The 13,279-nt window shown below is 37.6% G+C and overlaps 1 pseudogene; it reads right to left on the bottom strand.

The window, feature by feature from the left end:
* Positions 1-492: 492 nt before the first annotated feature.
* On the bottom strand, positions 493-5,758 carry LOC140507590 (olfactory receptor 52K2-like; annotated as a pseudogene).
* Positions 5,759-13,279: the final 7,521 nt, after the last annotated feature.

Here is a 13,279-nt window from a genome sequence, read left to right as displayed (position 1 = left end):
AATTTTTTAATATTTGATTTTATAATATAATTTAGACTAGATAGTTGTTGACAAAAGCATAGTTACCAGTTCTATTCCTGTAAAATGCACAAATATTTTAATTGAATAATCAGTTTCTTATAGTTTGTTCACACTAGACTATTGTTTTTTACAATGGTTGTTCTTAAAATGATTCTACTGTCATAACTAAGAATTCGATTGACCTGAGGATCTACAACCTCTGGCACCAAAAGCCAGTAACATAACTAGATTTATCCATTTTTGGATATCAGGAAAAGATAAACTAGGTTTTCCCCAATAACGGGGAGGTAGAGGTATCTTTTGTTTCTTTCTTGCCACTATTATACCTCCCATTATTGATTACAATTTTTCTTGGTGATATCTATGTTGTATTCTCTTCTCCCTATTCCATATTTCCCAAATCCCCCTAATAAATGTAATCAGAGTTGTGACAGGGCACAATGTTGATACATTACTAAATGAAATGGCTCTTCAGGCCTTTAGGGGGCTAAAGACTTTGAGAATTCTCTCTCCGAATTCTCTTTGTCCTTACCCCATAGATGATAGGATTTACCATAGGTGGGATCAGTAAGTAGATATTAGCCACAAAAATATGGACTTGAGGAGCAATATGATGTCCAAATCTATGTGTGAGGAATAAGAAGAAGGTTGGGGTGTAGAAAAGTAATATGACACAGACATGAGATCCACAGGTTCCTAGGGTTTTGAGACATGCATCCTTAGAAAGGAGCTGGAACACAATGTGGAGAATGAGAATGTAGGAACAAATGATTAATATAAAATCCAGTCCTCCAGTAAGGAATGCAACAACTAGGCTGTAAGCTCTACATCTTCTGGTTTCAGCACAGGCCAATTTGATCAAGGCCATGAACTCACAGTAGGTATGAGAAATGATGTTAGTCTTGCAGTAGGGAAGCCATCTGAGTAGAAAGGGATGAGGACTGAGTAACACAGCTCCTCGGAAAACAATAGCCAATCCCAAGCTCCCAATGACTGTGTGGGTCAAGATTGCTGAGTGTCTAAGGGGTTTGCATATGGCCACATAGCGGTCAAAGGCCATAGCCAGAAAGAAACCAGATTCCATTGTGGAGCAGGAATGGATCAAAAATATTTTGTCAGCAAGCTTCAAGTTGAATTTCCCTATCTTTGAACCAGAAGAGGCTTAGAAGCTTGGGTATTGGAGTTGTACACACGATCAGGTCTGCCACAGCCAATATGCACAGGAACAGGTACATGGGCTCATGAAGGCTAGGGTCAGTCTTAATGATGAGCAACAAGGTAAAGTTTCCCAGCAGAGCCAACATGTACACCAGGAAGAAGGGGATGGAAATCCAAATGTGAGCATCCTCTAGTCCTAGAATTCCAATGAGAATGAAAGTGGAGGGATGGAGATTGGTCTTGTTGGAGAATGACTTTATTTTTTTTCACAGCCAGCATGTAAGATGATGAGTATTTCTGAACCTGTCAAAAAATCAAGAAGATGTCAAGTTAACAAAAGTCATCTTCTGAAATCATCAAAGTTCAAAATAAAAAGAACTAGAGCTAGAATTCATAGGCCAGTGAGATTTCTTTAATATCTCAAAAGTTCCAGAAAATTCTCTTGAATCTCACTGTGTGCCTGCAAGCCACAATATTTTGCCTGATCCAAGTGCAGCTCCAAAACTTTCCATGGCCATTTACAGGATCAAGTTTTTTCAGCACAGCTAGAGTGCTTAGAATTTTGATTATTCAGAGGCTAGTATCATGTGGTCTTGGCAACACTAAACATGAGGAGACAAAGTGCAACAACCAAGTGCCAAGAGATGCTGCTAAAGGATTTGGTATTTGATTGACTTCACTACAGGTAAGATCAATTCCTATCTTTGGATAGTGCTAGATAATCACCATCAGATTTCTTACATGTAGTGGCACTATAGAAGTCTGATACAGCTCAACAAAGGAGAGATGGACACCAAGAATAGTGAAACTTTCTTAAGGATCTGGTGACACTGCCCAGCATTTCATGACATCCAGAGGCAAGGATAGCAATGCATGACATAGCAACACCACTGAGGACCCTTCACTGCATAAATGCACCTGAAAGGCAGTTATGCACCATCAAGAGTCTGATGGATATCATAGCCCAGGATTTATCCATCTGAAATGAGGAACTGACCCCTCAAACCAAGCAGAGAAAATGTGTTCTAGATATTGCCGAGAGCAATAATCTTCAGGTGAATATCAAACTTGTTAAGGCCTGTCTAAAGAAGGCATCTCACAAATGAATCTGCCCACTGGCACTTCCACTGAATAAGAGTTGGAGAAGAATATAAAACCCATCAAGCCCCTGCAGCTCCTGGTGTATAAAGGAATGATGGACAAAGTTATGGAGACTAAAGGAACCAAGGTAAAGTCAAGTGAAAGCAGGCTGCCCTTATAAGCAAACAGGAGATAGTCCTTTCCCTCATTCCTGTCTCTTTCACATCTTTCCTATTTATACTGGATACTATCCACACTTATGATAATCTTAAGGATCCCAACACATTAACTATAATTGGGGGAATCATGGTTCCTATTTTCATTTCACCCTTATTTTAGACCACTGGGTTTCTCTCCTATGGCCCCTTTTCCTGAAATACATTAGTCAAAATATATGCTTTGTGGTCTGGAACAATAAGGAATTGTTGGGGATTAGAGATGGGAACATGGTATGAAACATGCAATGTGGGAAGGCAAGAAATGAAGTTGTTCCATTTATTCCTGTAGGTCACGTTTCCAAGGGGCTTTTATCATTCCAAAAAGATCCAAGAAATTAAAACTTGCATATGTTCAAAATAAATCAATAATAAATTTGAAGAAAGAAAAGAAAAAAGTCTAAACCAAAATTTAACAAATGAAAAAAGTCTAATTTGCCTCACAATTCTTTCCTAGGCTCTAGAGAAATGATTTCAGGAAAATGGGATTGTATCCTAATGTATATTCATTGAAAGTACTTCCACAAAATTTCCTTCTCCTAGATTGGGCTTTCTAGTGACTATTTACATGAACTGTCCCATGTGGTAATGATCAGAAATCTCAAACCACCCTAGAAAGGAAAGAATGCTTTTATTTCTAAGGAGAATATAAATTCATCAAACTATGAAATTTATTTCCCTTGTTTTATTTATTTGTTTTGTTTGGTTTTGTTTTTGGTAGCAGTGATGCACATCTAGACAAAGTCAAAATAGGTCCCATTTCCTTTCCACATTATATTGCAGCCACCTGTACCAGACACTTTAGGTCCTATTATCAGATTGAGTGTAACCATAATAAACTTTTCTTTGTTTTCTTCAATATGATAAGGAAATGTTGGGCAATTTTAAAAGTATGTGCAAAAACATATTCAATTCCCTAGCAGAGGCAACTAGAAGTCACCACATTCCTCTTGAGCATTGAAATTTTCATATGGACATTGTGAAATAGTTCAAAGTAAGATTACTCTGCAGGGAGACTCCAACACTCATTTTCTCCTAATGAATCTCATTCTGCTTCCAGGCAGCTCTGATATTTAGTCTTTCCTTTTATGGATATGAAATCTGCCTCTCCTTAACATTCAATCAAGAGCCCTATTTCTTCATTTTTGAACTAGTCAGAACAAATTTAATCTTCCACCACTAGTCATTTAAATGTTTGAAAGTTTTGGTGTTTGAATGGACTTTAGGGCCCAAAGTCTCCCAGTGCATTCTGGGCCATCTCCGCTTGTCCTGAGGAAGATCAGGTCACTAGATCCAGATGGCTCTGGAGAAGTGATCCTTGTGACCTGTACAGCCCTCCCTCATTCAAAACAAAGTCAAATGCAAGTCATGTCATCATTTCTCTGACAGGATGGTCTTCTTTGGCAATGAAGGACAAACATGACGAAGCTCAAAATGACTTACTAGTTTGTTATGAAGCCACAAAAGGTAGTTCATGAGGTGTAATAATGAAATGTGGCCCTGCAGAATGATAAAAATGAAAGTTCAAATAAATTCCATCCTGCTTTAAACAGAGCTGTGCTATTTTATTCTTCCTTGGTTATCCCTTTTTGGGATACACACAGAAAAATGGTAGTGTGTCTACAGGAAGCTAATAAGTGCAATCATGAAACATGAAACCATGTCTTTTGATAACCTTTTGAAGAGCAGTCTAGTAATTCAAATTCAAATATATCCAGGAAGAGAGCTAGTAATAATATTAACTGCCTCAGGTATTTATATTAAAATGTGAAAAGTATAGGTAATAAATCGTATGAACTAGGCATTATGGCATAAGAAGCCAAATTTAGCATAGATTTGTACATAACTGAAATATAACAGTGGAAATATATACTTTATTTCAAAGAATGGATTTGTTAAAGGGTATGGATGTACAGATAAATGAAGACCTGATAATATTGCATATAAAAATATGAGACTCCTGTATTTAAAGTCATGAATCACAGAGGAGAGTTATTGAGAGAAAATATCTGGGTGAGAATCAATGCAGGGAGAAATGAAAATAATATGGTGGTGGAAATTCAGCACTGACAGATGAGAAGGAGAAGTACGATAAATTTTAAAAGTAATTTACAAAGCTGACACAAGAAAGAGACTATATCATCGATAAGGTCCAACTTACATGCACAATGGTTAGATGTCTTTCTTTTCCAAATAGAAGAAAGCTGGAAAATTCTCAATTTACTTTATTGATATTGTGCTTCCAAAAAAAGAAAGAAGCAGTGTGAATAGCTGGATCTATTCCTTATCAGTAATAATTGACTGGCTGATTAAGTAGAAATGATAGGAATGGTGCAGCTGGTGATGGGTAGTGGTGGCAAGTGATTACTTTTTAAAGCTTTTGATGCCTTAACAGAAATATCTTTTCTGAGAGTAGTGAAGATGGAAAAAAAACATTTGATCAACTGTGAATTAAACAGGCATAATCATACAATGATCTCCACCAGAATATTATTAAATATTTTACTAAATCTAGAGTCATAACATGTCTTTGGAATTTGCTTCATCTGTCAGGCTAATTAACAGAATTAAAAAGAAAGAAACAAAGAAAGGAAGGGAAGAAGGAAGGGAGGGAAGGAGAGAAATAATGAGGAAGGGAGAGAAGGAAGGAGGAAGGGAGGGAGAGGGGAAGAAAAGAAAGAATTTGGATTACTCTGGCATGACCTGTTCAAGATGGAGCAAAAATCAATCTCAAATTTATGTCTCTTTCACTTAGAAACCATTTTAAAATAGATAAACTCATGTTTATGTCAGTTAAATTTCACCTGTATTCCATCTTCTTCACCAGACAGAATATAATGTTTCCTAAAAAATAAGTTAACAAATTATTATTTTAATATTCCATAGTTCTTCACATTCTATATTAGGGAGGGTGCCTACTACTAATTGGGAGAGTGACACTGAACAGGATGATGATAAACAACCAAAGAGAAAGCTCATACATTTCCCCATTTTGCTGAGGCCCAGACCAGTCAGGGTCATAGAGGCAATAGAGGCTGATGATTTTCAACCTGTGGTTCAGAGATAATAAATGATTCAGAAAGATGCTTCTAGCTAGTCAGTTAATCTTAATATTGATAGCCTAACAAGACCTTTACCTTTGATTCTGGTAGCAACTTACAGTCTACTTATGCCTTTACTTGACAAGTTTATGTAAAATAACTGAAGTGACCTACATTGATCCATTTTTCTTTCTTCTTCTTTCCTCCACCCTCTCCAGCAAGGAGTGAGAAGGTGTCAGTCATTGACAGATGTTCTATGCCACAACCAATGCAGTACCCTGTTTGAAATAAACAAATTTATAAAATGATTGCTGATTTACATTGAATGTTACTCCAGTGAAAATTCTGTCAATATAATTTAATGGAATTAGGAATAGTTATTTAAGTGAGAGTTGACAATCAATGGACCTATGACATGATGTCAACACTACCAAATGCTTCTGAACCACATTTAAAAAATGGGGAAATATTTAATGGAAAAAAATATTTTTTTAAAATCATAGAACACATTACATTTGAAAACTAAGTCAATGTGTTGTGAGGTCAGCAAGTATCCTTATACATTCGTTAATGATTCTAATTCTGTTTTGAAAAACACTGATCTATATCATGCTTCTCCTTCTCTGATAAGCATGATAGGTAGGTATTCTGCTGTTCTTTTATATTATTTTCTTTACAAATGGTGAGGTGGAGACCAACAGACAAATTTAATCAAGTCACAGCACCAAAGAAGAAATATGAGAAGCTACCTCCTACCCTTATTTATAAAGGAGGACTAAGGATGCAGAACACTGGATATAATATCAGATTTTTTCAACGTTTCTTAGTTTTGTCATTTTTTTTTCCTTTTCACTCTTTAATATAAGGGATGATTCTCTAAACTGGGAAAAGAAGAGAAAATGTAAGTGATATAAAAAAACAAAAATATCAATAAAATATTTTAAAATATTCTTTTAGATAAAAATGGTCATAGAATCTTAGACAGCAAGGCTTTTGTTCAAACCACTCAACTTTTGGTTTCTTTACTAAATTTAATTGACTCACACATTCTCTTACATAGGTAGACCTATTGGTTAACATCCATTGGAGGGTCCTGAAATACAGAGTAAAGGAAGAAAACATTTTATATGAATTGATGAAATAAGGAGTTATAACACTTCCAGGGAAAAAAAATTGTACCGTAAGAACCCTGGACTTGAAAATCAGGAGAAGTAAGCCCATATCTCCAGTGCTAACTAGCTGCATGGCTCTGGGCAAAGCATTTGATCTCTCAGTATCACAGTTTATTCCTCAGTAAAATGGAGATTAAGATATTTATTTTTTCATTATGAGGATTGTTGTGAAGAAAGGGCTTTGTAATACTAAATCATTTTCAAAATATGAGTTAGTACAATTAAAATTTAATTAAGTGATGTGCCCATTGGTCACATGTATATGTGTCTTTTCTCTACTAATCAATTATAAACCCCTCAAGTGCATCAAAAATATTGTTTTAGGGAGTAGAAACAAACAAATGCTCTAGCTCCAAACCCACAGCCCATGAAATATCTGTAGTAAAGAGCTGCCAAAAATTTCGGGAGCAGGAGAAGCCACATAACAGTGGAGCGGATAAGATTTCTGTTCCAGAGGGACCTGCAAACCTCTCGCAAAAGGTCCTTTGCACTGCGGACGCAGAGCCCAGCCCAGCCCTGCCACGGCCGGGGCACCAAGAGGAGCAGATCCCAGCAGACTTCAGGGACGGGATCTCCAGCAGCTGTGTGGGTCCCTCCACCCACAGGTAACGGGGGTTGGTGAGAAGGTCTCTTTGGTGGATCGACAGGGGAGTGGGGTGCCCCCATACTCAGGCCCCCTCAGGAGGCAACAGAGGAGGCGGAAGCAGACCGGGGCTCCCCAAGCAGGCAGGAGCCCAGATCCATTGTTGAAGGTGTCTGCATAAACCCCCTGAAGGAATTGAGCCCGTGAGGCAGCCCTGCACCCACCTGAGCACCTGAACATAATCTCACACTGAATAGCAGCCCTGCCCCCACCCAAAGCCCTGAGGCTGGGAAGCAGCATTTGAGTCTCAGACCCCAAGCGCTGGCTGGGAGGATCAGAAGGCGAGGTGGGTGTGAGGAGAATATTCAGAGCTCAAGTCACTGGCTGGGAAAATGCCCAGAAAAGGGAAAAAACCAAGACTATTGAGGGTTACTTTCTTGGTGAGCAGGTTTCTCCTCCCCTCCCTTCTGATGAGGAAGAGCGGTGCTCACCATCGGGGAAGACATGGAAGTCAGTGCTTCTACATCCCAGCCCACTCAATGGGATCAGTTCTGGGAAAAGGTCATAAAGAGCTCAAAAAATTTTCAAAATTATGTTAGAGAGGTGGAGGACAAACTAGGAAGAGCAATAAAAGACTTGCAAGCAAAGTATGAACAACAGATCACCACCCTGCTAAAGGAGACCCAAAAAAATGCTGAAGAAAATAACACCTTGAAAAATAGGCTAACTCAATTGGCAAAGGAGGTTCAAGAAGCCAATGAGGAGAAGAATGCTTTTAAAAGCAGAATTAGCCAAATGGAAGAGGAGATTCAAAAGCTCACTGAAGAAAATAGTTCTTTCAAAATTAGAATGGAACAGATGGAGGCTAATGACTTTATGAGAAACCAAAAAATCACAAAACAAAACCAAAAGAATCAAAAAATGGAAGATAATGTGAAATATCTCATTGGAAAAACAACTGACCTGGAAATTAGATCCAGGAGAGACAATTTAAAAATTATGGGCCTACCTGAAAGCCATGATCAAAAAAAGAGCCTACACATCATCTTTCATGAAATTGTCAAATAAAACTGCCTTGATGTTCTAGAACCAGAGGGCAAAATAAATATTGAAAGAATCCGCCAATCACTACCTGAAAAAGATACAAAAAGAGAAACTCCTAGGAATATTGTGGCCAAATTCCAGAATTCCCAGGTCAAGGAGAAAATATTGCAAGCATCTAGAAAGAAACAATTCAAGTACTGTGGAAATACAATCAGGATAACACAAGATCTAACAGCTTCTACATTAAGGGATCAAAGGGCATGGAATAGGATATTCCAGAAGTCAAAGGAACTAGAACTAAAACCAAGAATCACCTACCCAGCAAAACTGAGTATAATACTTCAGGGGAAAAATTGGTCTTTCAATGAAATAGAGGACTTTCAAGCATTCTTGATGAAAACACCAGAGCTAAAAAGAAAATTGGACTTTCAAACACAAGAATGAAGAGAAGCATGAAAAGGTAACAGCAAAGAGAAGTCATAAGGGACTTATAAAAGTTGAACTTGTTTACATCCCTACATGGAAAGACAATATTAGTAACTCTGGAAACTATTCAGTATCTGGGTACTTGGTGGGATTACACACACACACATGCACACGCACACACGCATAGAGACAGAGTGCGCAGAGTGAATTGAATAGGATGGGGATCATATCTTAAAAAAAAATGAAATCAAGCAGTGAGAGAGAAATATATGGGAGGAGAAGGGGAGAAATGGAATGGGGCAAATTATCTCTCATAAAAGAGGCAAGCAAAACATTTTTTTAGTTTGGGGAAAAAGAGGGGAGGTGAGAGAAAAACATGAAGTTTACTATCACCACATTCCACTAAAGGAAGGAATAAAATGCACACTCATTTTGGTATGAAAACCTATCTTACAATACAGGAAGGTGGGGGACAAGGGGATAAACAGGGTGGGGGGGACGATGGAAGGGAGGGCTTGGGGAGGAGGGTACAATTTGAGATCGACACTCACAGGGAAGGACAGGATCAAAAGAGAGAATAGAAGTAATTGGAAGCAGGATAGGATGGAGGGAAATATAGTTAGTCTTATACAACACGACTATTATGGAAGTCATTTGAAAAACTACACAGATTTGGCCTATATTGAATTGCTTGCCTTCCAAAGGGAGGGGGAGGGGAGGGAGGGAGGAAAAGAAGTTGGAACTCAAAGTTTTAGGAATAACTGTCAAGTACTGTTCTTGCCGCTAGGAAGTAAGAAATACAGGTAAAGGGGTATAGAAAGTTATTTGGCACAACAGGACAGAGGAGAGGATGGAGACAAGGGCAGAGGGGAATGATGGAGGAGAGAGTGGAGTGGTGATGGGGGCAATTGGAATGCTCGGTGTTTTGGGGTGGGGGGAGGGGACAAGGGGGGAGAAAATTTGTTGCCCAAAAATTCTGTGAAAATGAATGTTAAAAGTGAAATAAATAAATTAATTAATTTAAAAAAATAAAAAATAAAATAAAAAATATTGTTTTAGATATAACTGTCATTTTCTTGCTGTCAACTTGTGCTAGTTACTGAAACATCTCTGAGTCTATTTCCTCATCTATTTTGTTTTTGTTCTGTTTCATTCTTATGATTGGGTACAAAAGTCAACAATCCTTTCCCTAAGTGAATCACAGAGTTGTAAGTTGTGAAAATAAGGAAGAGGACTGGAAAGTAAATATGTGAGAAAATGTAACTCTACCTTTAAGGAAGAAGTGCTTTTCTGAGTCCAACCTCTCTTTTGCTTCAGTCACTTCATCTTTGCTTTCTGGACAGTGAATATCCAGTAAATATTCCATAAGAATCATTTTTTTTTAGCAGAAATCAATGCCAAGGAATTTTCTAATGATACAGGAAAGTGAACCAAGGAGAGCAGAGGGAGTCATGTATACCCCATGTCTTCCTGGAAGACAGTCTCAAAATCACGTGATGTCTATGCCAGTGTTGACCTACTGCTTCTCCTATCTTGATCCAATGATCAGGCTCCCATTCTCTATCCCCAGCTTAATCATTCAGAACACTCGTAGAATGGAATGGGTTTGTTACTAAGCCATGAACTTTACCTGTTCTGGGGCCCCAAAGAGCTGAGAAGAATTACTGCCTGAGATGAAGGAGACTCTGGTTCTGTCCCTGGGATAGTCTGTGGTTCCTGAAACTAAACTAATTTATATTCATTTTTCCAAGCACTCTGGATTCCCATAGGCTTTCAGGAGGATAGGATGAAATAGAGACACCCAAGTACAATAGGTACCATGGGGATGGTTCTCAGATCAGCGCTCTCAGGATTTAGGACTCAGGGTCCCCAGAGTGATATCTTTAGAATCAAGGGACAACCAGGCAAAGAAAGGACCAAGACATGACCTACCTTGGAGTCTACCTCTCAGGACCCAATTACTTGAGCAAGAAGTCTTGTTGTTCTTTAATTAAATAATCATGAATGTAACTCATTTTATAAAATTATTAAAAATCATGTTCACCTTTTTATCTGATTTGGTTCTTGTAACCCTGTGTACTAGGTAGAGTAGACATTCTTACTGTTGTTGTTATCATTGTTTTATGATTGAAATTCAGTTTTGAAAATGGAAACAAGTTTCTAGTTATAAGATTTAAAAATCAGAGAACTTAGAGATCATCAAATTTGGAATTCTCTCTTTCCTCATCTCTGACTTTGAGAATCTTTCTTTTCCTTCAAGGTTTAGCTCAATGTCTGGTATCTACAGATGGCTTTCCTTGATTCCCCCTCCCAGGTGTTAGGGTATGCATAACTTTCTTTTACTTGCATTTATCAAACTACGAACTAGATATATAATAATATGGGATTATATATTATATAATAATATAAATAATAAACCAGGATTTTTTAGTTTTATTTTCTCTTGGGTCTTTCTTTCCCTTGTATCCAGTATAGTACCTTGCATAAAATAGGCACTGAAACAGTAAATAAATAATTGTTGAATTGAACCAGACTCCCTCATTTTACATATTAGAAAACTAAAGACCAGAAAAGTCCAGTTGGTTGCCTTTGTTGTTTGGAAGCTACAGTGGATGGGGCTAGGAGCCCAACCCATGTCCTCATAATACTAAGCCAGTCTTTCCACAGCTTCCTATTCCACTCATGCTGACACTTATCTATGTGACATTGCCTTAATTGTAAACTTTCTGAGCCTCAGTTTTTTCCTATATATAATAGAAATTATATTATCATTACCTTTTTTGAAAAGTGATATGAGGAAACTGATTTGTAAATTTCAAAATGCCCTCCAAATATCCTCATCATTATCATTATATATTACTACTATATCTAAGACAGCTACATTGTGCTGTGGTTATAACACTAGACCTAGGGTCAGGACGACCTGACTTCAAATCTAGCCTCAGGCACTTATTAGCTGTGACACCCTAGGAAAGTAGCTTAACTTGTCTGCCTCAGTTTCCTCACCTATAAAATGGAGACAATATTGATGGAGTGATGGGACTTGAACTTCAAAAGACAAAGACCATGTCTCTGGAAATACAGAATCTCAGCAGACCACTGTGAGAAAATCTTGTTGCAGGCACATACAGATTTGATCCTGTAATTCCTCAGAGAGAAGCCATCATTACAGGCATAGGGTGCCTGCCAAGGACTCTGTCTCTGGCACCTGGAACAGAACTACCTTGCCCCTTCTCCCCCAATATCTGGTAGTAACACAGATGTCTCTGTTGACTCCCTGATTTTCTCATACATTCTTTTCACTGTCCCTTTTCTATAGGAACTTTAGCATCAGCCCCATTAAGTTGCAGGTTCCCTAAGAACTTCTATAACCCCACTTCTATAAGCATCACAATAAACTTTGCCACTTTACTAGGAGATGGTTTAAGCATGAGAATTCATTGTAGGTGACACTGCCTTGTACCCTAATATTTTGGGGTAAACAGAACCTTTGAACTGTGTCATTGTTGTGAGGATGAGATATTTGTAAAACAATCAGTTAATCAACAAACATTTATCAGAAGTAGCAGTGAAGGCAGCAGATGTCTGGAGTAATTCCTGGCTGAGGCTTAGAAGAGTAAGATCATCAATAGAATAGATAAGGGATTCTACAGAACAGGAAAGTGTAGAGTTGAACTGGTTTACTATGGGATTAAGACTGGGAAAGGCATAGAGCCTAGACAGGGTAGGAATGGTTCCATCCCTCCATCATGCTACTTTTAAGTAAGTGTGTCAAATCTTTACATCTAGAATGATGACATAGTCATGAATCTCTTCTTATCAACTCTCATTGATACTCATTAGGATACATTTATGGTTTTGTATTGACACCTCTTCTTGAATATCTATGCTATGGTGTTAGGAGTGTGACAACTGAGATTTATTTCTGTGCCTTATTTTATATTTTGTTTGCTATGAAATATTATTCTTCTTACACTATAACTCTCCTCTATGATAATGGAATACACATACATTTGTACATACATGTAGGTATGTACATGATATTCTTTATTTCCATACATTTTGATTTAAATACTATTGATTATATTTCAAAGACTCCTAGGAAATCTTACTGGTTTTCAGTAAGTGTTCACACTCTCTGGCCAGGAATATGTCATCCTTGTATTTCAAACAAGGGTCTACAAATCCAAATCCTATCATTAGATTTTGAGTACCTCTTCACTATCCCCAGTCCCCAACTTTGTGTTTTGTTTTGTTTTGTTTTTTGGTATCCCTCACCCTCCAAGGGCAATAGTGAGAAAAACACAATGGATGTTGCTGTGACATTTAATTTCTGGCCCCAAACTTCATAATCATTGTGAATTTCCTTTTAGGTTCATTGTTATTATCCTTTGAGTCTCATCAGAAGTAGATGACTGTTTTCTACTTTTATAATTTTTAAGTGGTGCTAAGGAAAATTTCTAATATAATTCAACAAATTCAATTTGTTTAACTATTCAATTCATTAAATGGCAACACACATTTATTATGTACCTATTG

Source organism: Notamacropus eugenii, chromosome 5 (genome assembly GCF_028372415.1).
Source record: "Notamacropus eugenii isolate mMacEug1 chromosome 5, mMacEug1.pri_v2, whole genome shotgun sequence".
Lineage (NCBI taxonomy): Eukaryota > Metazoa > Chordata > Mammalia > Diprotodontia > Macropodidae > Notamacropus > Notamacropus eugenii.
This window is presented reverse-complemented; position numbering and strand designations above follow the sequence as displayed.